The sequence below is a fragment of the Mirounga leonina genome, unplaced genomic scaffold, assembly GCF_011800145.1.
Source record: "Mirounga leonina isolate KUSES-001 unplaced genomic scaffold, KU_Mleo_1.0 Mir_173, whole genome shotgun sequence".
NCBI lineage: Eukaryota > Metazoa > Chordata > Mammalia > Carnivora > Phocidae > Mirounga > Mirounga leonina.
In genome coordinates, this window is record NW_023270447.1 from 56079584 (window position 1) to 56104702 (window position 25119).

The following is a 25119-nucleotide window of genomic DNA, read 5'->3' on the forward strand; positions in this document are numbered from 1 at the left end:
GGCATGCAAGCAAACAAGACGGAACAATGTGGCAGGTGACCTCGGGCTGCTCCCTTGCCCTCCGTGGACTCGGTCTACTTTGCTTTGACATAAAGTAGTTGGGCTAGGTGATTTCCAAAGCTCCTTGCTCTGACACCCCAGAGGCTGTGAACGGGATAGCTTCACTCATGCTGCATCTCAGTGACCTTAAGGATGAAGAGTAAGCACAGTTTTAAAGTATAAATTGAGGGCCTCAAAAGCATATCTTTTAAACTCTGAAGTTTGATCCTGTAAAAGAAAGTTGTGAGTTGCTCAAAACCTATGAAGAAAGAGAATTTCTAATCACGTAACTTGCTCTGGTAATGATATAAAATGGTACATCTCCAACAGACTTCTCGAGGCCCTATCAGAAGGCAGAACAGGGAGAATAGAGAGAGATGAAAAATACGCAGCTCCTGACCTTGGAGGAGAAGACAGGGGGTAAGAGATGAAGAGAGGAGAGAAGGAGTTGGGGAAAAAAAACACGCTAGTATGTAAACACCTAATTATAATGTGAGACACTATTAAATCAATACTGGGTGCTCTGAGGTCCATGGGTGCCCTGGGCGGTGGGGGGGGGGGGGCATCTGTCAGCTATGTATACATCCTCTCCAGCCTTGAGCTGCGCCATCACTTTAGAGGCCATGTCTGTTCCTGTGGGTGCCCACATGACCTCATAGAGCCTAGAGGGAGCAGAGGGTAGGGAAGAAATGATCTGGCAGGGAACCTTCTGGGTCATGACTGGAACAGCCTTCCTCTTGCTGTTTCTTGATGCACAGCTCTTGCCTCCAGAGCTCTGCTGGTGAAGTCCTTTAGCACAAGTCCCCCTCTAACTGTTTGGGGTTTCAGGATGAGACGTGACATTTCTCTCCAGCAGGAGTGAGGGTTTCAGCTGTTTATCCCGCCCTCTTAAAAACCTGATCTACCCTTCCATATGTGATCTTTGAACACATATTTAAGACACAGTCCGCTCTGCCAGGAATGCTAAACCCCACCCTTCCTGTCATGGAGTCTAGAGTGTAATCAGAATGACTAATCAAATATAAACACAGCTAAATGGGGGCGCCTGGCTGGCTCAGTCGGTGGAGCGTGCGACTCTGGATCTCAGGGTTGTGGGTTCGAGCCCCACATTGGGTGTAGAGATTACTTAAAAAATAAAAAATCTTTGCAAAAAACATACAGGTAAATGTAGAATTTCAAACTGTGAACACAACGAAGGGAAAGTACAGAAGGTCCCGCACACAGTCCGTGGTAGCTTCTACCACTAACCCTGTGTGCAGAGGCTGTTCCAGTTCTATAGCATCACCCACCACAGCCCCTACTGCTCCTTCGCCTACAAACCCGGGAAATCAGCCAAAGTATTTTCCTCATTTCTCACAACTAACTGCTCTCACGGCTAACCCGAGCACAGGCTTCAGAGGTCAACAGTATCAGTTTGAATCTAGGCTCTTCCCCTTAGTAGCTGGGAGCTTGGGCAAGTACTCCAACGTCTTGGCCCTCATCTTCTTCATCTGTAAAAAGGGGTAACAGTGGCTGCCTCAGAAGGTGCCGAGCGCTGGCACATAGTAAGTGCTCAGCAAATGGCCGCCGCCGCTGCTCCTAATCCTGCTTCCAAAATGGCTTTGCAGTTTCCTGTGCTCCTCTCCATTTCCGCTCTCCCTGCCTTGTGCAGGCTGCCAGAGGCTGAACTAAAATGCTCCTTTAAGCTGCCCTGGGGATGAAAGCCACGTGCATGCCTGACTTTTCCAATAGCAGGAAGCTCCGAGAGCAGAAACCACTCAGCGAAATACATGGAAGCAATCTCCCATGTGCAGCCCCAGCTTTTGTCTGCCACCCCACTCTACTTCCAGCTGAATTTAACCCCGAGTTGGGGGATTCGGTTTCCACCTTGAGTGAGGCTCTCTCTCTCTCTGAGTAAAATGCTAATGCATTTTTTATTATCCTGATGGGAGCAGGTACCCGAAGGGAAGCTGAGCCTCAGCCACTGCTCGGGTTCCCCTAGAATGTGATGGGGTTGGGGGGTGCCCAGGGGTGGTATCTGGACATCAGCCGGTGGGCCAGGTGAGGCTTGAGGATACTTTGAACCCAGTCATAGTACCTTTCCTCCTAATTTTCTTTAGAGAACTTACTATAATTGAGATTAATTCATATTGTATCATTATTTGCTTAATATGTCTGTCTTTTCCATTTCGCTATTAGCTATCTCTGAACACAGAGACTGTCTCTCTCTTGCCCTATCCTCAGGAACATGCCTGGCACAGAGTAGATGCTCCATTCATGTTTATTGAATTAACTAACAAATAAATAAGTGAAGGGCCAAAGAGTGAGTGCACAGTGCTATCTGGGAAAGCCGTGTCACCCAGCCGTTGTTTAGTATGAGAAGTGGAAAGAGGGCCATGTCGAGGGCAGGAGGTGGGGCTGGTGAGCCAGGGAAGGCGGTGGTGAGCAGTATGGTCAGGTAAATAGAAGGCAGGGATCGCACTTCAGTGGGGTGTGGGCATGAGCTCAGGGCCTTGAGACGGTGGTTTACAAACTTTCATAATCCCTGCTCCTTTTCCTCAGAGGGGATTGGTTCTCCCCACTCCTTCCCCTGCCAGGTGAGAGTCAGTCTTCTATATATGACACTGACCCACATGATTAGGCCCACTTTTATTATCTGGAGTTTGGTTCTGAACATAATAGGTAACTTTTTGTTTGTTTTCCAAATGTAAGTTTATATTAAAATATAAAAACTGCTTTTTCAAATAGCACATAAAACCCACGGAGATTTTTCAAACCCTTCTTGAATGCCATGCTAAGAAATCTACTCTTTATTAGAAATACAATGTGGATCATTAAATTATTCTAAGAAAGGCGAAATTTAATTTTAGAATGATCAAGCCTGCAGCCAGGGAGGACGCTAGACTGGAATAAGAGAGATCAGAAGCAGTGAGTTTAGAGAGGGCCAATGGCATGTGAAATACTTTTCTGGGAGCAGGCTCTGCCTGGGGTAGGGCAGGGAGGGGGCAGGAGAGCCCTAGATGCTTTGAAAATGACTATGGCTATGGAGGAGAGCAACTGAACAGGGAAGTGAGGTTGCAGGAAAAGAGGGCCTGAGCCCTGAATCCAAATGTGTGCCTGTGGCCCTGTGACCCCTGTTTCCGGAGGGTGTTGATCCTCAGGTCTTCCCCAGGATGGCCGGCTTCTGGAGTGATAGGAGAATGCACAGGGATACTGATGCTCTTGTTTAAATCATCTCCAGTCTATGCCATGAAAGACTGACTTTTCCCCAAATAGCTATTCTGCACGAAACACAGAAAGCAAAACAGAACACATAATCAGCGACTATTCTCTTCTACCACGCAGAACCCCACACATCAAACCAGCCCCTGAGCTCCCAGAACACCACGTCCCTTTCTCATTCTGAGAAGTAATTGCAATGCAGTTCGTGACCAAAATGAAAAGTCCATTTTTAACCATAGCCTCATAATTACCCATCCAGATGAAGAAAGCCAAAGTCTCTGTGGTCCAATCCCTAGGTCCCCAAGGCAGAAACAGAGGATTCTGAGAAAAATTATGGGACCAACGTGTGTGTCTACTGGGAGAGAGGGGAACAAAACTAAAGACCTCTTCTGATGCCCAATTCAGTAGGACCCTGTCTAGTTGTCATTCTGGTAGTGAGCAGCAGATCTTTATGGAACATCATCTATTGGTCAGACACTGGGCTAGTGCCTGAGGGGAGAGAAGTAATGATGCCACAGCCCCTGCCCTCGGGGGAACAGGGAGATCACACAGCCAGTGGAGAGGACAGAGGAGTAAATAGGCCAGGGAAATGCAGTGTGATGGTGCTCTGATGGGGAAGGTCAGGGGCATAGCAGTTCATGAATACCATACAGGCACAATTGGACACATATCCATCTGTGGAAGCCTGAGAAGGAACATTCTCCCCTAGATCTCCCCAAGATCCAGTCAGCCTTGGCAGGTCTAGACAGACTTTACAGAAGAGGTGGCATGCTTGTCAAGAGCTGGGTAACAAGTAGGAATTGACCAGGCAAAGCAGGTTGGGTGCAGGATCATTGATCCAAGAAAAGGGGAGAGCACAACAAATTTGGGACACTAGAAGTGGTTCACCATGGCTGGAACTCAGAGCCCGAGAGAACAGGAGCTAGAAGGCAGGAACCGGATCATGGAAGTTGTCCAATAACAGCTCAAAGGTTACACTTTTTCCTGTAGGAACCCTGATGAGTTTTAAGATGTGCATTCTAGAAAGTTCACTCCAGGTGCGGCTGCATTGTGCACTAATGGAAGAGACAAGACTTGAAGTAGGGAAGCCAGTTAAGGGGCTGTTGTAAAAGAGTAGGTGCCATATGGTGAGAAGCCCAAAGTCTCAGCCTGAGGGAGGGCAGAGCTGGAGCCAACACTCCAAAATCCTGGCTTTCAGCCCATGTGCTCCCCACTCTGCCTGGTGTATTCCCACCCCTAGGCCCATGTCCAGAGAGATTCTTTCTCTTTTTCTCGGCTTCTCCTTCCTGGTAGGTGCCTGGAAGTCGGTCTACACTCTTTTTATGGATGAGGTACCTAATTGCCAGCTAGCTTAAGCAGCATGCCTAGGAAAACGTGGCTCAGCGATGATAGAATCAAGATTCACACCTTTGTCTCATTTTGAGTTTGACTCTTTCTACAAAATGCTTTCTGTAACTGCAGTGAGAGGGGCTCCAGATGTGAAAAAAGAATATCTTCCTGGTTGGATAGTGCCTGGAAGTCTCCCCAGATTCAGAGGACTTTGTCTACATCACAAGGCTGCAGTTGCTGGGCTTTTCAAACTGCCTCCTTGTAACAAAATAACCACATGGTATTCTATTGATTAGCTTGCTGATTAATGGCACCTTCCCTGAAAAAGGCACTAGAAACAAAACCAGTTTTAAGAGCAAACATATCAGTTATGACAAGAAATACATGTGCTTTGCACTCTCATACTTCAGAACAAAGACTCGGCCTAGGACAAAAAGTATAATGTTGTACGAGATTAAAAAGTATGTCATTTATTAGATATAAATATGATCTCATTAAATTAAACACAAGCAAGAAAGATGACAAGAAAGTACACCAAAATGCTAGCTGTGGTTCTCTTTCAGTGGTGGGATTTCATTAATTTTTACTTTCTCAGTTTTCTGGAAATTTGGAAAATTATAAAAAATAAGCATGTGTGTTTTCATAATTACAAAATTTTTAAAGATGGGTTCTTGAACTTGAGACAACAGTAGTTTTCACTGAGAAAAACTGAACCCATAAAGGATCCAAAATTCCTGGGTAAGGTTTCTTTTCTTTTTTTTAATTTTATTTTATTATGTTATGTTAGTCACCATACAATACATCATTAGTTTTTGATGTGGTAATCCACAATCCATTGTTTTCCTATAACACCCAGCGCTCCATGCAGTACGTGCCCTCCTTAATACTCATCACTGGGCTAACCCATCCCCCCACCCCCTCCCCTCTAAAACCCTCAGTTGGTTTCCCGGATCCATAGTCTCTCATGGTTCATCTCTCCCTCCGATATACTCCCCTTCAGTTTTCCCTTCCTTCTCCTAATGTCCTCCATGCTATTCCTTATGTTCCACAAATAAGTGAAACCATATAATTGACTTTCTCTGCTTGACTTATTTCACTTAGCATAATCTCCTCCAGTCCCATCCATGTTGATGTAAAAGTTGAGTATTCATCCTTTCTGATGGCTGAGTAATATTCCATTCTATATATGGACCACATCTTCTTTATCCATTCATCTGTTGAAGGGCATTTCGGCTCTTTCCACAGTTTGGCTATTGCGGACATTGCTGCTATGAACATTGGGGTGCATATGGCCCTTCTTTTCACTATATCTGTGTCTTTGGGGTAAATACGCAGGAGTGCAAGTGCTGGGTCATAGGGTAGTTCTAATTTTAATTTTTTGAGGAACCTCCACACTGTTTTCCAAAGTGGCTGTACCAACTTGCATTCCGACCAATAGTGTAAGAGGGTTCCCCTTTCTCCACAACTTCTCCAACATTTGTTGTTTCTTTCCCTGTCCATTTTTGCCATTCTAACTGGTGTAGGGTGGTATCTCAGTGTAGTTTTGATTTGAATTTCCCTGATGGCTAATGATGATGAACATTTTTTCATGTGTCTGTTAGCCATTTGTACGTCTTCTTTGGAGAAGTGTCTTTTCATGTCTTCTGCCCATTTTTTGACTTGATTATTTGTTTTTTGGGTGTTGAGTTTGAGAAGTTCTTTATAGATCTTGGATACCAGCCCTTTATCTGTAGTGTCATTTGCAAATATCTTCTCCCATTCTGTGGGTTGCCTCTCTGTTTTGTTGACTATTTCCTTTGCTGTGCAGAAGCTCTTTATCTTGATGAAGTCCCAAAAGTTCATTTTTGCTTTTGTTTCACTAGCTTTTGGAGATGTATCTTGAAAGAAGTTGCTGTGGCCGATGTCAAAGAGGTTATTGCCTATGTTCTCTAGGATTTTGATGGATTCCTATCTCAGATTGAGGTCTTTCATCCATTTTGAGTTTATCTTTGTGTATGGTGTTAGAGCATGGTCAAGTTTCATTCTTCTGCATGTGGCTGTCCAATTTTCCCAGCACCATTTATTGAAGAGACTGTCTTTTTTCCATTGCATATTTTTTCCTGCTTTGTCGAAGATTATTTGACCATAGAGTTGAGGGTCCATATCTGGGCTCTCTATTCTGTTCCATTGGTCTGGGTAAGGTTTCTAATTCGCCTACCTTTCAGTATTTCCACCCTTGGGGCAGTTATCTGGGACCAGAGGTGGAGTGACATTGCATTAACAAGACAGCTTCCAGTGGATGCATGGGGGAATCAGGATAACTCCTGGAGCAAGTATGCTGGCCAACAGTTCCCTCAGCATCCACTCTAGATACTCTGGCCATCCCTGGCTGGCACCAAATTCGGAGATTGTTCCTGTTGACCTTGGAACCCCCAACACTCATGGTCTTTATCCAGTCATGACTCAGCATTTACACATGGTAGTTAAACACAGAAGTGGGTTTCTTCTGAATGTCCGTAAGACAACACTTTTATCAAGGAAGGCTGGATTCAAGGCTCATACATTCATACACAGACAAGAGTCTATACATCAACTCCTAATAGACCTGGGTCTGGCTTACCCACACTCTTCCAGGAGTTCATGGAATACCATACAGGCACAATTGGACACATTTCTGTCTGTGGAGGCCTGGAATTCCTTCACCTAGAAGGAACATTCTCCTCTAACACCCCTCAAATCACACACACACGCACACACATACACAGAGGCACACACTACTGCTACCACACATGTGAAGGCCTTGCCTTCCTGAGACAGTAGCTTATGGTCAGCTAGTGGGTCAGCTGGTCAGCTCTTAGCCAGCAGACCCTGTCAACCTACCAAACCTGCTGCCCAGCTAGCCAACTTCATTTCCTCCAGCTAACATTGCATGTTCTACCATCCAAGCCATTAGATCCTATATCCTCTCCATATAAAAGACCCTTATCTCTCTCAGTTGGTAACTAATTATACTTTGGTAGTTCTTTATGTCCAACATGCCCCCCTCCATATGTAACAGATTGTACATTACATACACAAATCATGCGCCCTAATTTTTAAAAAATGCCATACAGTTTTCATTGGCAATCCCAAATGATACTAGGCAGACTATTTAGTAATGAAAAATTTATCTTTCATTCCATTCCTTTTATTTTTGAAGGACTTTGAGAGAATTATTTGGATATTCCAGTTTCTCAGGTAAAACATGTTGCACAGTGATTCTTGAAGGTACCCTGCAAGAATTTTTCTTTTTTTTTTTTCATTCTGATTTACATGTAGAACAGGCAGATTTTGCAGTCCTATCTTAAGAGCTACAGGTTAGGGCGCCTGAGTGGCTCAGTCGTTAAGCGTCTGCCTTCGGCTCAGGTCGTGATCCCAGGGTCCTGGGATCGAGTCCCACATCGGGTTCCCTGCTCGGCGAGAAGCCTGCTCTCCCTCTCCCACTCCCACTGCTTGTGTTCCTGCTCTCGCTCTCTGTCTCTGTCAAATAAATAAATAAAATCTTTAAAAAAAAAAAAAAAAAGAGCTACAGGTTAAACAATAGCCTACACTTATCTGCTTAGGCCACTAGGTGGTGCACACATATGTCTGTGAACTGTAGGTTAAACGGGCTTGTCACCAGGTTGGATTTAATTCATCACCACAGGAGTGGTACAGACAGTAGGAGCTGCTAGAGTCCAGGAGAGACAGTGATCCTGTGGGTGGGAGCAAAAGAAGGAAGGTCTCCCACAGGAGGTGGATAGCCAGGATTGCTGGCTGTGGAGATGATAGGAACAAAATCATAAAGGCAAGAAAGCCTAAAGACGTGGCAGAGGAAAGTCCTATAGAGGGGGCATGGTTGCTTTCCATGCTGATGAATTCCTACCTAACAGGGCCATAGCAGAGGGAAAGACAAAACAGTTGAATCATTTGAACCAGATGACCTCAAACATTCCTTCCAGACCTTTGTGCTGGCACTAGAGATAGAGTGATGAAATGAGTCTTATCCTCGAGTAAGGACCTCATGAGGGAAACAGAAGAAACAGAAAGTTAAAAACAGAGCATGATACAAAAGGCTGGCTTTACAAGATACATTAGAAGAACAAAGTGGGAACTATTCTGTTCAAAGGACAGACGGAGGTTAGGTTTGGAAGTTGTCATGCAGAAAAGATGTCATGGACGTCTCGAGCAGTGAGGGGAGACCTCCCAGAAGACAGAAGATCACGAAAGATTAAGCAGAGAGAATAGCATGAGCAAAGGCATGGGGGGTGGGTAAAAGGATAATGTGGATTCCAGGAATGCTTCATTGAATTTAGCAAGTGCTTATGGAGGGCTACTGTATGCCATGGACTGAACAATACATCTTCTAGGCCCTTAAGATGCTCTCCAACTAGTGAGGAAGACACACATCCACTGAAAATTGTAATGTGAGAAGAGAGCTGAAAATTTGGCCCCTTCTACGTTCTGACTCTGTCTTTTGAGCCCCCAGTGTTCTGTCTACAGGGATTCTCAGGGAACACTTTACACCAGAAGAGGGAGCCCACAAGCATGGTACCTGGTTGCATTTGATTCCCTATCCCTGAAGGTATTTCACTCACCCTCATTTTACAGGTGCGAAGTTTGAGGCCAGAAACATACAGTTAAGTTATCCAAACTCCACAGAGAAGCCAAGACACAAACCCACATCTGTCTGCCTCCTGTCAGGTTTTCTTCTCTTTTTTCTCTGCGGGAGCCTGGACACAGAGTCACCATTTAGAGATAGCTCTTAATTAAGAAATAGACTCTTCTCAGATAAATAAACTTCTTTCACCAAGCACAGTCACCACAAAGTCAAGCTTATGGAAAAATAGAAGGACGCATTGTATTCTTCCCTCATGCATGAGAGAAGTGCCGAGCCACACAGGTTGGCCTTGGCAAAGGCAGCTTGAGCCAATTGTACTACTGGCCTGGTTCTGTGTTTGGGAGGGAGGCGGTCTGGCTCCAGCATTCCTTCTAGCCCATGTGTGGGTGTGTGTTTCTTTTCAGAGGGAGGATGTGTGTTCACAATGTAGGTCAGTGACATCTTGGAGTTGCATTATTTGCTTGAAAATGTCAACTGGAATGAGTTATGAGCTGGCAGGAAAACAGTGATGTTGATTGAGAAGTCCATGAGGGGATGGAGATCTGCTTTGAGGTTCATGAGAAGTCATTGAAGTAAGAGGTAGAGAGATTTTAAAGAGCTTTTGACTGAGACAGATCAAAGTTAAATAGAGGAGGAAGGAGACCATGAGGGCAAGGAGATTTGAGCCCGGGTCTTATGAGGAAAGGACATAGGAACTGGGCATGTTTAGCCTGGAGAGAAGACACAGATCTGCAGAGGTCCAAACTCTTGTCATGGGCTGAGGCAACTAGAAACAGTGATGATGTCATAGGAAGCTGCTTTTAACCCTTGCTCAAAGGAGAGCTAACAAACTGATAAGAACTAGTGAGTTCCCCATCAAGAAAAGGGATGAAACAAGCAGTTCATACAACTGGTGGGGCCATTGCAGAGGGGATTCCTGTCCTGATAGCAGGTCAAACTCAATGACCTTTGAGCTCCAAGTATTCATGATTCTTTTTTTTCTTTAAGATTTATTTATTTGAGAGAGAGTGAGAGAGAGAGCACATGCGAGTGGGGGGAGGGGCAGAGGGAGAGGGAGAGAGAGAATCTCAAGCAGACTCCCTCTGAACATGGAACCCAGCACATGGCTGCATCCCAGGACCCTGAGATCATGACCTGAGCTGAAATCAAGAGTTGGCCCCTTAACCGACTGAGCCACCCAGGTGCCCCCCCACCAAGTATCCATAATTCTGTGAAAAAAGGACAAAATAGCTCATATAAACCAAGGGTCACATGGACTATAGTAATAACAACAGCATCAATACTGTATCTTTTTGAGCTATTAAGCGTCAGGCACCATCGTAATGGTTTATGTGTATCGTCATATTTTGGGCTTTCAAGCCAGCATTAGAACTGACTGAATTCTAATCCTGGCCCTGCCGTTTAATGAAGATGTTGTCTTGGGCAGATAATTTTCCTCTCTGAACCTCATGTAATACTGACCCTGCAGGATTGCCAAGAATATGAAAAGAAATGAAACATCAAAGCACCTGGTACTGTGCCTGGCCTATAATTGTTGCTCAAAAAATGTTGCTGCCTTCCCATTTCTGCCTAAGCAGAATTTCAGGAAGCTGTTCTCCATTCTTAGAGAGAGGCAAGATAGAGCGGGAAATACAGATAAGGTGAAATGTGGCAAAGGATCCATTAGAAGAAATACCGGATAATCAGAATCTCCTGCAATATGTAGCCTAGAGCAACGGTTCTCAAAGTGGAGTTTGTTTGAACCCCTTTTGAGAAAAAAAAAAAAAAAAATAGATTTCCAGGGACTATTTATGGAAAATCAAGTGTAGAAAAGAGAAAGAAGTCATCTGGGGCTTAAGGAATCCTGACTTAAGTCTCTAGGAGAATTGCTCACTGCCCCACCCCCAGCCTCCAATATCAACTTCTCCATCCTCAGGTTTCCATGACATCCAATTCAGGACAGAGCCTCCCTGTAGATACGCTGTGATGTGTGGCAAGCCTACTGAGCTATTGATCTCCTCAGCCCTTGGGTTAGCCAGGGCCAGTTGCCTCCAAACACAAGCAGCCTCGTCCATATGACCCAGTGTGCCAGACAGATATTTGCTATGATCGTTGTATACCATACAAAGAGATGAGGATTCAGTTAGAGAAGGAATGGTTTGATCATCAGTAACTAAGATTGTCATAGCGTTGCTGAGCAAATTAAAACAATAAACCAGCCCAGGAATATCTTGGTTAGAAAGGAATATAAGGAGGGTGACAGTGATATAAGGACCCAAGGCAGAGAGGATTGCCAGGATATGAGACACTTAACCAGTGTGGCCAGTGTGAACAAAGACTGGTGCAGAAGAATGAGCCTATGGCCTTTCTCTAAGTATAGAATAGATTTGACTGGAAGACCTCTAAGGCCTCTCACTTCTGACTATGGAAGTATGAACGAAAAGGCCATCCACTCCCTTTGTCTCTAGGGTGCGATGCCTCTGTGCAGAATTGTGAGTGAGCACCCTTTTCTCCACCTTATACCCTGCTCTGTGTGTCTGAACATCCCTTCTGTGTGTCCACCCTGAGCTGCTAAGCACAGTTTGGCTCTGGCTCAATTCCATGATCTCACAATGTGTTTTCTTTTGCAGCAACAGCGGCAGCTTGACCTCCTGACAATAACCAGCCCCGGTGAGTAGGTGCGGCCATTCTGCTTTGGCTTTTCCCTTATTTCCCAGAGCAATGCCTGGTGGCCTAAGCAAATGCGATTCCTGCCCTCCTCCTTTGATTCCCTGGATGAACAGCAGAATTCTTGGCGCCATGAATAACCCTTCTCCCTCCATCCTCTGCCCCTTGGGCAGTTTTTTTTCCTCCCTCCCAGGTCTGTGCTGCTTCCTCTTGACTCTGCAGATGGCAGGGTTGATACTCTGATGTTGCTACATATTCCAGGGCCAGGTTCTCCCCAGATCATTCGATAGACCTAAGTGTCAAGGAATTGTCCTGGTCTTATGAGAAATAAGTTTTGAAATCATGGGGAACAGGGAAACTGCCTGGAAAGGGGCATGGAATGGAGGAAGGATGGCTCATGAGGGACTAGTCTGAGAAAGTGACCAGGTTTGGTCTTCTGTGCTCGAGGGTCAAAATAACTCTTGTCTCTTGCTTTAGGGGAAAGTCAAGTTCCCCAACAAAGCTGTGGCCATGGGATTAAAAGGTCCTTTCTTCCCCCCGACACCTGGCATCTAGCCTAGAGAGTGGGTTGAGTAGTTCAATCCTGCCAGAGAGGTATTTTATTTTGGTTTGGGAACTTGAGGCAAAACTGGCCAACAAGAGATGTTATTCTCTTTTGGGGTCCAAGAGGATGATGATGCTAGCAGGGTTAGTGAGCATTCAAGAATGGGGGTGGTGGGTCATCTTCATCTGTTCAAAATATTTAACAGCCCTGGTGACCCTCTGCTGTGTTAGGCATTAACACTTTGTTTACTGGACTGTGGGGAGATGGGATCCTGGGGGAGGGGTACATGTGGCAGACTGGTCACATGGCAGGTTGGGGGCTCTAGGAGTGGCTAATTACTGATAAGTATGGAGGCCATTTCAATGTGTTGGTGTCCAGTATGGCCATACCATGTTATCTCTGCCTTTTACCAAGCTTGCCATGCTGTATCTTGGTGCCACTTACAAAGAGGTTGAGAAATTGCCTTCTGCAGGCACTCTCTCAGCACAAACACTAGTTTATCTGGTCTCAGTCACTGAGGTATAAGGCAGTGACTACAAATGTAAGTTGGATCTAGCCAGTTCAGGTGACCTTACTGTATTTCCACCTGATAGAGCTTTTTGAGCTTGGGACTTTAGAAGAACAGAGATGAAGTGGTTTGAAAAATGTTTCATCTGTTCTATAGATGAGCTATGTTTAATATATATATATATATATATATATATATATACATATATATTATATCATAATCATATATATATATATTATGATTAGCACATGTAGAAATTACAAATCATGGGCTAACATAACTGGAGTGGCGCACTCGTTTGACCTACCAATCCCTCCCCACTAAGGTGTTGGTGAAGGATTATCTTTGTCCTATCCTATTTGGTTTCTATCCTTTGTAATTGTGTACTATTCTACTCTACCTATGCGAACCCAGATTGCCTGCTTCCACATTCCAGTCTCATCTGGTCACACCCTGATATGATGCTGATGTATGAATTGGAGGGGGTTCTTGATATGTCTTCAAGCCCTGTTTACTGCACTTCTTTTGTACTAGCTCTTTCTGTTCCTAATTGCTGCTGCATAAATTCAAGCAGAGTAATTGTGACTCTAAGTGTACTCCTTTTGAAGAGCTGTAGAACTGCAAAATGCTAAGCACTGCCAGATTTTGGAATGGTTTATAATTTTGCCCACTTTTAGATGTGAAAAAAAATACCTCCTGGGTCAAAGCTTCCCAAACGGTGTGTTGGGGCGCACTGGTATGCTGCAGGTAGGCTGCCTTTGTGTGATATTATGAGAGATGCACTTGTGAGATATTGATCCACTTACCTCTCAGGGACACAGGGAGGACCTGGACAGCTGGAGCCCCCAAGGTGGTGGCCTCATTCCGGTGTGCCAGACAAATACCCATTTGTGCCATGCATTACTGTGTGCCGTGTGTTACCATTAGTACCATCTACGCCAGAGAGCCCCCCTATTTAAAAAATTTATAAATCTAGTTGAGACTTTTCTATACTCTTACCTGATTGCAACTTTCTCCCTTCACCCTATAAATAACCACTATAATAAATTCAATGTTTTTTCCATATCTCTATATACAAAAATATAATAGGTATAACTGGTATTCTTTTACAAATTACTCTAAATGATGTCACACTGTAAATGGCATTCCATGACTTTCCCCCTAATCATTACTATATTGTAGAGATTGATTCAGGTAGATTCATGTACCTCTGGTTTATTCATTTTAACTGACATATAGTATTTCACATATGATTATATCACAATTGATTTATCCACCTTATTGATCATAATTTAGGCCTATTTCCAGGTTTTTTTACAATTGCAAGCGATACTACAAAGGGCATTTTTGTGCCTGTCTCCTTGTGTATAAGGGCATATAATTAGGAGAGGAATTATTGATTATGTGCATCTTCAAATTTACTATGTAATGGCCAATTATTTTCTAAGGTAGTTGAACAAATATATACTTCCAGCAGCAAAGTATAAGGGTTTCCACTTCCTTGAATCCTCAATACTTGGAATTGTCAGGCTTACACAATTTGTCATCATGATAAATGTGAAATGATATCCCATTGTTCTTATAATATTTGTTTCCCTGATTACTGATGGAGTTGAGTATATTTTCATATGTTTATTGACCACTTTGGTTTCTTCTTTGGTGAATTGACTTTTCATATCCTTTTTCCATTTTCCATTGGGTTGTCATTTCTTTTTATTGATTTATAGTTCTTTATTATCCTGAATATCAATACTTTGTCACTTATATGCATTGCAAATACCTTCTTCCAGACTGTGGCTTGTGTGGGTGTTTTTCTTTTTTAATTAATAATGTACTTTTACATGGAAGATTTTAAAAACTTTAATGGGGTTAAATTAATCGATCTCTTGCTTTATGAGCTTTGCTTTTGTAACTTATTTAAGAGATCTTTCCCTACCTGGATATCATATTCTTCTGTACTTACTTCTAAGTTTTGTGTCATACTTGGGGTCTTTATCTCATTTAGTACTGATCTTTGTGCATAATATGACTTAGAGATTTAATTTTTTGTTTACATATGGATAACCCATTGTCTCAGCACCATACAACAACTAGTACATCCTTTCTCCCACTTATTGGCAATTACATGTCTGTCATATAGCAATTTTCCTGTATACAGAATCTGTTTCTGAGCTCTCTGTATTATTCCATTGGTCTACCATACTTACTCGGCATTCACTCCATACTGTCTTATTTCTAATAAATCTTAATTTTAATATTATCTTTATAATTACTAGGGAGATATCCTTCTCCCTTTCCCTTTTGTGGTAATCTTTTGGAAACACTGTCACCTGTTGTTTTTTTAATAAAATCTAATAATTCATGTATTGTAACAGGTGAATCTAATCTATATTTATTATAATTACTGGTATATTTGGATAAATACCTACCACCATATTTGTGCTCTATCATTCATCTTCTTTTTTTTTTCTCTTGTCCTGCCTTTTTTGGCATTATGTTTTATGTATTACCTGCCTTCCTCTGGCTCCATCTACAGATTTGGATGCTATTGATTTTATTTCTAACCTAAACTGGTGACCCTTTGGATATACATTTGATGATATATTTTCTTACAAAATCTACAGCATTTGACAAAATTAGCCTTCTTAATAAGTGGAATAAAAGGTGGACTAGTTGAGGCACCTGGCTGGCTCAGTCAGTAGAGCATGTGACTCTTGATGTCGGGGTCATGAGTTCGAGCCCCACATTGGGAGTAGAGATTACTCAAATAAATAAATAAACTAAAAAAAAAAAAAAAAGATAGACTAGTTGTGGTATGGTGCTGAGACAATGGGTTATCCATATGTAAACATGTTTTAACCACCTTTTGAACACTGCCCTGTCACCACCTAGTTATTATTATTTAGACTTCTAAGTTAAACTGTTGCAAAAAAAAGAAAAACAATGAATTAGTAATAGCACTGAGATAATTTACTTTTCCTACACAGTATATGACATTTTGTGTTCTCCTGCTTGTTATATCCCAAGATTTCCTGTGTTACCTTATTTTTTTTAAAGATTTTATTTATTTATTCATGAGAGACAGAGAGAGAGAGAGAGAGACAGAGGCAGAGGGAGAAGCAGGCTCCCCGCAGAGCAGGGAGCCCGATGCGGGACTCCATCCCAGGACCCTGGGATCATGGCCTGAGCCGAAGGCAGACGCTTAACTGACTAAGCCACCCAGGCGTCCCTCCTGTGTTACCTTATTAAAGTGAATCCTTTAATAGCTATTTTAGTGAGAGTCCTTGGGCAATCCTCTTAATCTATACATGTCCTTATTTTGACTTTCTCTGGAATAATAGTTTGGCTAGGTATAAATTTTAGTTTGAGGAAGATGTTCCTTTGTACTTTGAAGATTTTTAAAAATTGTTTTCTGACATACATAGTTGCTGATGAGAAGTCTTCCATTATTTGTTTTTGATAACTTACCTTTTTTTGATAGGTTTCAAGATTGTTTTTTAATCTTAACATCCTGTATTTTTCACTTTGATGTATGTAGGTGTGAATTTATTTCTATTTACCCTGCCTGGTACTCTGAGTATATTTCTACCTGAGAATCTATGTCTTTCTTTAATTCTGAGAAATTATTGGCATATTTTCTCTTTAAATATTGCTTTTCCCTTATTCCTCGGGCTTTCTTCTTCAAGAATTTCTATTAGGTGACTATTGGATTCTCTCAAGTGGCCCTCCATGGCTATTAACTGATTTTTCATAACTTTTTATAATTTTGCCTTACTGCACTGATTCTGAGGTCCCTACAAGTAACTTGCATTTATAAATTCACTTTTCGACCATGTCTAGTCTAAACTTTTCTCCCTGTCTTTTTCAATATTTCAATGACTACATATTTTTAATTTCTAAGATTTCTAATTTTGTTCATATCCACCTGTTCTTATTTTATTTCTGCCTATTCTGTTTCATAATTTCTTATTCTGTTTTAATGCCTTCATTTGTTTCTCTGAACATCCTCAATATGCTTATTTTAAAACCTCTGACTGTTCTATAAAATAAGTTTCATCTGGAGAGAATTCAAGTTATAATTGTTAATTTTGTTTAGTATCATTTTTAGCATTTAATTTCTTCATGCATTTTGAAATTTTAATTTGTAAGATCACTGAGGAGGAAGTTTTCTGGTTTTCTCTTTTCTCATCTCCGACCCTCCCCCCCACCCCCCCCAAATCCCTGCTGCGCTCACATCTCCCTGTGTGGTGGTTTTTGTTGTTAAATCTACCCACATCTTCAGTATTGGACCTGGTAAAAAATGGAGATATATTGGATCCAGTGACAAAATGTCAGCAGGATAGTTTGGCATTGCTTCTGTTTTCTCTGTCTATATGCCTCACCTCTCTAGGCCTACAGTGCACAGGGGCCATCTGCCAGCAAGTTGTGCAGCAGCCGCTTTTTCTTCCCTAGGCTCCTTTCAAGCCTTGAGAGCCCCACCCTAGGGCTCTAAGCAGAAGATCTTGTTTCTGATCCTCCTGTTCCAGAGTACTTTTAGTCTCTGTTATCTCATAGGAGGCAAACTTCAGCTGCTACTCCCTGCTTCTATGTTCAGACCTCAGGAAGCAAGTAGCCTTGGGAAAACTTACCTTTCACATTTCTGTACATTTCAGCTTTGTGGAGATATCCCCCTCACAACAGAGCCCAAATATATATTTTCATTTCTTTGCTCAAATGTTATCCAATATTACTATTTGATGAGAATGAACAGGCTTATTGAAGCATGAACTTATTTAGCCATTTGACCCAAAACCCAACTATAGTTTCTTCTTTACTTTTTAGAAAGTTTATTCTATAACCTCTTCAGTAAAAGGGAGACAGCATGAAGAAACATTTTTCACCCATACAAGTAAAACCCCTAATACCAGACTGAGAAGAGAGATTGTTATTTTTGCACATGTATATACAAATATATATGTAATTTAAAAAATAAAATTCAGGTGATACTATGTAAACTGTCTCATTTGAATGTAGTATTAACATTTCTCAATGTTATTAAATATTCTTTAAGAAGAAATTTCATATAGTTGAAAAGCATTCTATTATAACTCTACTGTTGTATATTAAATTGTACCCAATTATTTAATTATAAATAACACCACAGTGAACTTTCTTGTATAAAGATCTTTGTATGCATCTCTAATTATTTCTTTAGGAAAAATACCTAGAATGAGAATTACTGAGGAAAGGTGTACATAGTTCAATAGTCATGACAAGCTACATTACACTGAAGTAACAATGACATCAAAATTGCAGCAGCTTAAAAAACAAAAGCTTATTTCTCACTTTTGGTATATGTCCCTCATGGATTGGCATCAGCTCTGCTTCACATCATCTTTACTGTAGCACCCAGACCAAGCATTCTCTGTTTGGAACATAGCTGGGTGTTTTAATTTGGGTTCCCTAAGAAGAAGACCTTGAGACAAAGATTTCAGTGCAAGACATTTATTTGGGAGATAATCCCAGAGACCTTGGAAGGAAAGCAAGGAAATAATACAGGAAAAGAAGAAAGCCAAGAAAGGTTCATTATCAAGCAAGCTACCACTAAAGGCAACTGGAACATAATCAAACTGGGGAACCCTGGAAGTCAGTGTGGAAAATAAGCCTCAGAGATATTCCTCCAAAGGACAAAGGAGTGAGAGTGAGAATGGGTGTGTTAATTCCCTGACACTTCCAATCTGCTCCGAGTATGGACACAGCAGATTCCAATGGCCAAAGAAAGCTCTCAGGATAGAGTTGCAGGTGTTGGCAATTGGACATTATTCAACATGTGCACAAAGAAGTGCCAGGAGAATATGTGAGATTGCAGCACCTGCCATGTGGGTCACCATGGCAGAGGGAAAGGGAGAGATGGTGAACCATGTACTTTCTCTTAAAAAAATTTGGAAGGGGTCACTTCTGCCCGCATTTCCTTGGTCAAAGCAAGTCACATGACCACTCCTAAATTCAAAAGGGTTCCACAGGGATGCGGGGACTACAGTGAGGAGAACTAGAAAAATTGGCAATGATTCCTTAATCATACTTCCAGAAAGATTTTCATATTCTCATCAAAATGCTAAAAGTGTGCGTCATACCTTTCTTAAAAAACATAATGTTTTTATTGAGATTTAATTCACATGCCATCAAGTCCATTTTTAAATGCATCATTTAGTAGTTTTCAGTATATTCACAGAGTTGTATAACCATCATCAATAATTCAAGAACATTATCACCACCCCAAAAAGAAACTCTGTTAATAGTCCCTCCCTATTTCTGCCTTCCCCCATGCTCTGGAAACCACTAACCTACTGTCTTTCTGAATTTGCCTATTCTGGACATTTCATATAAATGGAATTGTACAATATGTGGCCTTTCTTGACTGGATTTTTCCACTTAGCATAATAATTTCAGGTTCATCCATATTGTAGCATGTGTCAGTACTTCATTCTTTTTTATTGCTGAATAGTATTTCATTATATGGATATACCACAATTTGTTTATCTATTCATCTATTGATGGATATTTCATTTGTTTCCATTTTTTGTCTATTATGAATAATACTGCTATGAGCATTTGTGTATAAGTCTTTATGTAGACATATGTTTTTAGTTCTCTTGGATATAAACCTTAGGAATAGAATTGTTGGGTCATATGGTAAGTGTTAGGATATACATTTTGAGGAACTGCCAAACTGTTTTCAAAAATAGCTGTACCATTTTCCATTCTTATCAGCAATGTAGGACACATCCAATTTCTCCACATCCTCTCTGATACTTATTATCTGTCTCTTGATTATAGTCATCCTAGTGGGGGTGAAGTGGTATCTCATTGTAGTTTTGATTTCCATGTCCCTAATGGCTAATGATGTTGAGCATATTTTCATGTGCTTTTTGGCCATTTATATATCTCCTTTGGAGAAATGTTTAGTCAAATTATTTTTCCTCACTCATTTTAATTACATTATATTTGTCTTTTTATTATTGGATTGTAAGAGTTTTAAAACTTATATTCTGAATACAAGGTCTTTTATCAGATATATGATTTGCAAATATTTTTTACTGTTCCATGGGTTGTCTTTTCACCTACCAGATGTTCTTTTGAGCAAAAAAAAGTTTTTAATTGCGATGAAGTTCAATTTACCTATTTTTTTCCTTTTTGTTACTTATACTTGTGGTATGTCTTGGAAAACATTACCTAACCCAAGATCACAAAGATGCACTCTTGTGAGTTAATTTTTTTATATGATGTGAGGTAGGATTCCAGCTTACCTCTTTTGAATGTGTTCAGTTTTCCCAGCACCATTTGTTGAAAAGACTGTTTTTCCCCTGTTGAATTATCTTGGTGCTCTTGTCAAATTGTACTCTTTGATGGAATAGACTAAAAGGACAGCATTTAGGAAGTATCTAAATAGTGGCGCTCAATGCCAGAGCTGTGTTAAGTGTTTTACATATATTTTTCCCATAATTTTCCCCACTATCCCATGAGACAGGTATCACCATTTCTCTTTCACAGATGAAAAATGAAGGTGCTGCATCATTATTTGAATTGCCCAGTTGAACACAGTTAACAAGTGATAGAGTCAGTATTCAAATCGAGATCTATCTGATTCTAAATCCTTTGCCTTTTCTGCTACTGCTACATATAAATATTACTTCACTTGTGATATTGGCCCATGGAGTCTTCTTTCTCAGACAGGATTCAGATTGACCCACTTAACTGGGGATAAGGAAAGTCTGGATTGTCAGCGATGTCACAGTCATTGGGGCTTTCCCACTAATTAGGCTGTGTCTTGAAGGGACAATTGATTACCTAACATAGAAACCTCCAGAAAAAAATCACTGCTAGATTTGTTTCTGATTTGAAATATCCTAAGTTTGGTTTGGGTTTGGGGGGGCTTTGGGGGGTTGGTTTTTTTGTTTTGTTTTGTTTTATCCCCTCTTAACCTTGCTAAAGCAATATCAATGCTGAATGGTGATAGACTGGGGATGCTGACCATTACATGACCACTTTGAAATTGGTCTCCAATTAAAGTCCCACATGATGTAAACTCAACCCCTCTGGAAAATAAAGGAACAAGAGAGGCCAAACTAGCCATTGTTATGTGCCTCTGGCCATTTTTAGAGCCAACAGGAGGCCTGTGGAACCAGTCCAGAGTGCCAGGACCAGGAGTGAAGCCAAGCCAGATGACTCCTGGCCTCACTGCCAGAAGGTTAGCAACACAGTGGATATGCATAGAGTGGATGGTTCAAAAAATGCATACACATCATTAAAACAACTTTAAAGAGATTTTTAAAGAAGAAAAATAAATTACTCCTAGTCCTACAGCCTTAGCACAATACAAAACCTAATTCTATTTATACATTTTCCCTTTCAGTTCTTGTCTATATGCAGAAACATATTTACATAATTGCAATCACAGTAAGTTTTTATATACATCTTTTTTCACTTAACATTATTTCATAAACAATCTTCATGTTGCTATGTAGTTTACATACTTACCATCTTTTTATAATAACTTTCTCTATTAAAAAATTGCACATGCCCATGGTGCAAATTTTGAAAAACACAGAGCTAAGTTATGAAGATGAAAATATCAGTTATCTCCCAGAGGCAATCACTGTTTAATATTTTAACACATTTACTTCTTTGCCTTTTTTCTATGCATGTATAATTTTGTTTTACATAGTGGAGATCATGTAGAATATAAAATTTTATCCTGATTTTGTACTTAATATTACAAGAAAAATATTTCCCCATGCCAATAATGTTGTATATTTAACTTAAATTCTAGTTTCTTGATGTTATGAATAATTTATAAACCTTTGTATATATATTTTTCTCTACATTTTAGGTTATTGTCTTAAGATATATTACTAGGGATTGCATTGCTACATCCATGAGCATTTTATGAGCATTTTAAAGGCATACTTATTTTTAAAAGCTCTAGCATCTTCCATCTTTTACATATAGTCTGGTTTATAAAAATCCACATCCTATTGTTGTGCATTCGGGTTATTTCCAGATGTTTTCTCTTATAAATAACTCTACCATAAAACTATTTGTGAAAAAGCTTTTTACTTCTTTTATATAAATTTTATATCTGGACATTTTAGAAGTAGAATTTATGGGCCAGAGAGCACTAATATGTTTAAGGAATTATTGTGCCTTGTTACCAGCTCATTTTCCAGAAAGTTTTATCAATTTACATTCCTAACTCCATTCCCCAACCTCCATCTCTCATGTCAACAAGGAAAAACAACAGCATTGGGTGCCACTCAGAAGATTTATTAAATTAAGTAAAATAATTTTAGAAGCATATAAAGAGACATATAAAGGCAAGGAGAAACATGTTTTGTTTATTCTCATGGTCCCTGAGAGACAAACTGAGTGGTATGTTCCTAGGATCTTTGTCCTGGGAAATCTATTACAGATACCATACCCCAGGACTCAGGTGAGAAGGTTGATGGGAAGGGATCAAGGATCCCATTTTGGAACATCCAAATGGGTGGGCTGAGCTCTGGGGAGGGGAATTGGAAGTGTGAGGGAGGTCAGATCAGGAAAGAGCTGGTAAGACCTTACCATCAGACTGAATACAGGCCCTAGGCCTAGACAAATTAATTCAAGGCATGCACAGTAAAATTAAGGCACAGGAACTATGTAAGTAGGAGTCTTTAATCACAACCTAAATTAGTTTAAGTGAAAAATAGGCAATTAATTGGTTCATGTGAATAGATAATCCAGAAATACGTCAGCCTTTTTGTGCATCTTGATATAGGGCTCATAGGACCCAGTCTGTTTTTGTCCTTCTCTTAACTCCACTTGCTTGGTTGACTCCTTTCCCAGGCCACATGTGGTCTCGAGATGGCTGTAGAAGCTGCAAAATTTACATTCTCCCCAATTCTAGTCTAATTGGAAAAATCAAGAGACTCTCACCCAGAAGTCCCAGCAGAATCTCTATTGCTTCTCATTTTGTGATTATGTCATTATGAGCTGACTTTGAACAAGTACCTGTGTCCAGGGAAATCCACTGTGCTGATTGGCTGAGAGTTGAATTATTAGCATCATCCACGAAATCGGGAGATAAATTGGGCCCTGGCATTAACTAATGGCCCAAGATCACATGGATTTTTGCAATGACTATCTCTGTGGCTACATTAAACCAAAAATATGAATTATGAGGTCTGAGAGCAGAGCAAGCATTGATCTGTTCTGCAGTAGACCTTCTATTGAAAGAGCTAGGCCCAGCTGAGGCTCTACGGCTAGAATCTCTGCACTGGGACAGGACTCATTACACTGGACATTTTGATAATATTAATTCTCTCAATACATGAACACAGGATCTTTGCATTTTTTTGTGTCTTTTACAATTTCTTTTTTTTAAGATTTTATTTATTTATGAGAGAGAGAGTGGAAAGAGAACGAGGGGGGAGAGGGGCAGAAGGAGAAGCAGACTGCCTGCTGGGCAGGGAGCCTGACGCGGGGCTCGATCCCAGGAACCTGGGATCATGATCTGAGCCGAAGGCAGACACTTAACCACCAAGCCACCCAGGCACCCTTCTTTTATAATTTCTTTCATCATTGTCTTAAAGGTTACAGTGTACAGATCTTTCACCTTAGATAAATTTATTCCTAAGTATTTTATTGGCTTTGATGTTATTATAAATAGGATTGTTTTCTTTATTTCTCTTTAAGATAGTTTGTTGTTGGTGTATAGAAATGCAACTGATTTGTGTGTGTCGATTTTGTATCCTGTGACTTTACTGAATTTGTTTTTTAGTTCTAACAGTGTTATGGTGGAGCCTGTAGGGTTTTCTTTATATAAGATCATGTTATCTGCAAACAGAAACAGTTTTATTTCTTCCTTTCCAACTCAGATCCCTTTTACGTGTTTTCTATTATTAACTGCTCTGACTAGGACTTCCAATACTATATTGAGTATGTGTGGTGAGGGTGGACACCCTTGTCTTTTTCCTGATATTAGAGAAAAAGCTATCAACATTTCACTGTTGAATATGATGTTAGCTGTGGGTTTGTCATATATGGCTTTATTATGTTGAGGTATATATTTTTTAAAAATTTATTTATTTATTTATTTATTTATTTATTTATTTGACAGAGAGAGCACATGGGAGGGGGTTGGGGGGAGGGCAAAGGAGGGAATCAGACTCCCCACTAATGCACACCCTGATGTGGGGCTCGGTCTCACAACCCTGAGATCATGACCTGAGACGAATGCTTAAGCAACAGAGCCACCTAGGTGCCCCGAGGTATACTCTTCATATACCCAATTTTTTTAGAGTTTTTGTCATGTGAGGTTGTTGAATTGTGTTAAATTTTTTTTCTGCATGTATTGAAAGGATCATATGGTTTTATCCTTCTTTCTATTAATGAGGTATATTATGTTTTTGATCTGCATATGTTGAACCATCCTTGCATCACAGAGATAAATCCCACTTGATCATGGTGTATGATCCTTTTAATGTGCTGTTGAATTCCATTTGCTGGTATTTTGTTTAGAATTTTTACATTTTTATTCATTAGGGATATTGGCCTGTAGTTCTCTTTTCTTGTAGTCTCCTTCTCTGGCTTTGGTATCAGGTTAATGTTGGCCTTGTAAAATGAATTTGGGAATGTTCCCTTCTCTTCAATTTTTTGCAAGAGTTTGAGGTGGATTGGCATTTATTCTTCTTTAAATATTTGTAGAATTCACCAGTGAAACGATCTGGTCATGGCTTCTCTTCACTGGGAGGTTTTTGATTACTGCTTCAATCTCCTTAGTCATTATCGGTCTGTTCAGACTTTTTGTTTCTTTCCGACTCATTCCTGGTAGATTGTATATTTCTAGGAATTTATCAATTTCTTGTAGGTTATCCAATTTATTGGCATTTGGTTGTTCATTGTAAGAACGATCTTAATCTGACAGAAATTAACACAAAAGCAGGTATATGCTCTGTGCACTTTTTATTCATTTATTTTCCTACTTATGCCAGGAAGTGAGCATCATTCAGGGGCCATCTTGGAGGCTGGCTACCAAAATCCCGCTGCTGCTGCTGATGATGATGATGATGACGATTATCAGTATTATACTTTCGTTCCTTTCAGACCCATTTATCTGTTATGATTCCTTCAAAGATTTTTCCCTTATTCCCAAGATATGTGAGTATTAGCCTGGTTTTTTGAGATTGGCAGAGGTTTCTAAGAAAAATATTGAGACTT

The 25119-nt window shown here is 40.7% G+C and overlaps 1 non-coding gene across 1 annotated transcript; it reads left to right on the forward strand.

The window, feature by feature from the left end:
• The first annotated feature begins 1082 nt into the window (after window positions 1–1082).
• On the forward strand, window positions 1083–1155 carry TRNAQ-CUG. The gene has a single exon. It is a non-coding gene; the product is annotated as a tRNA-Gln (tRNA).
• Window positions 1156–25119: the final 23964 nt, after the last annotated feature.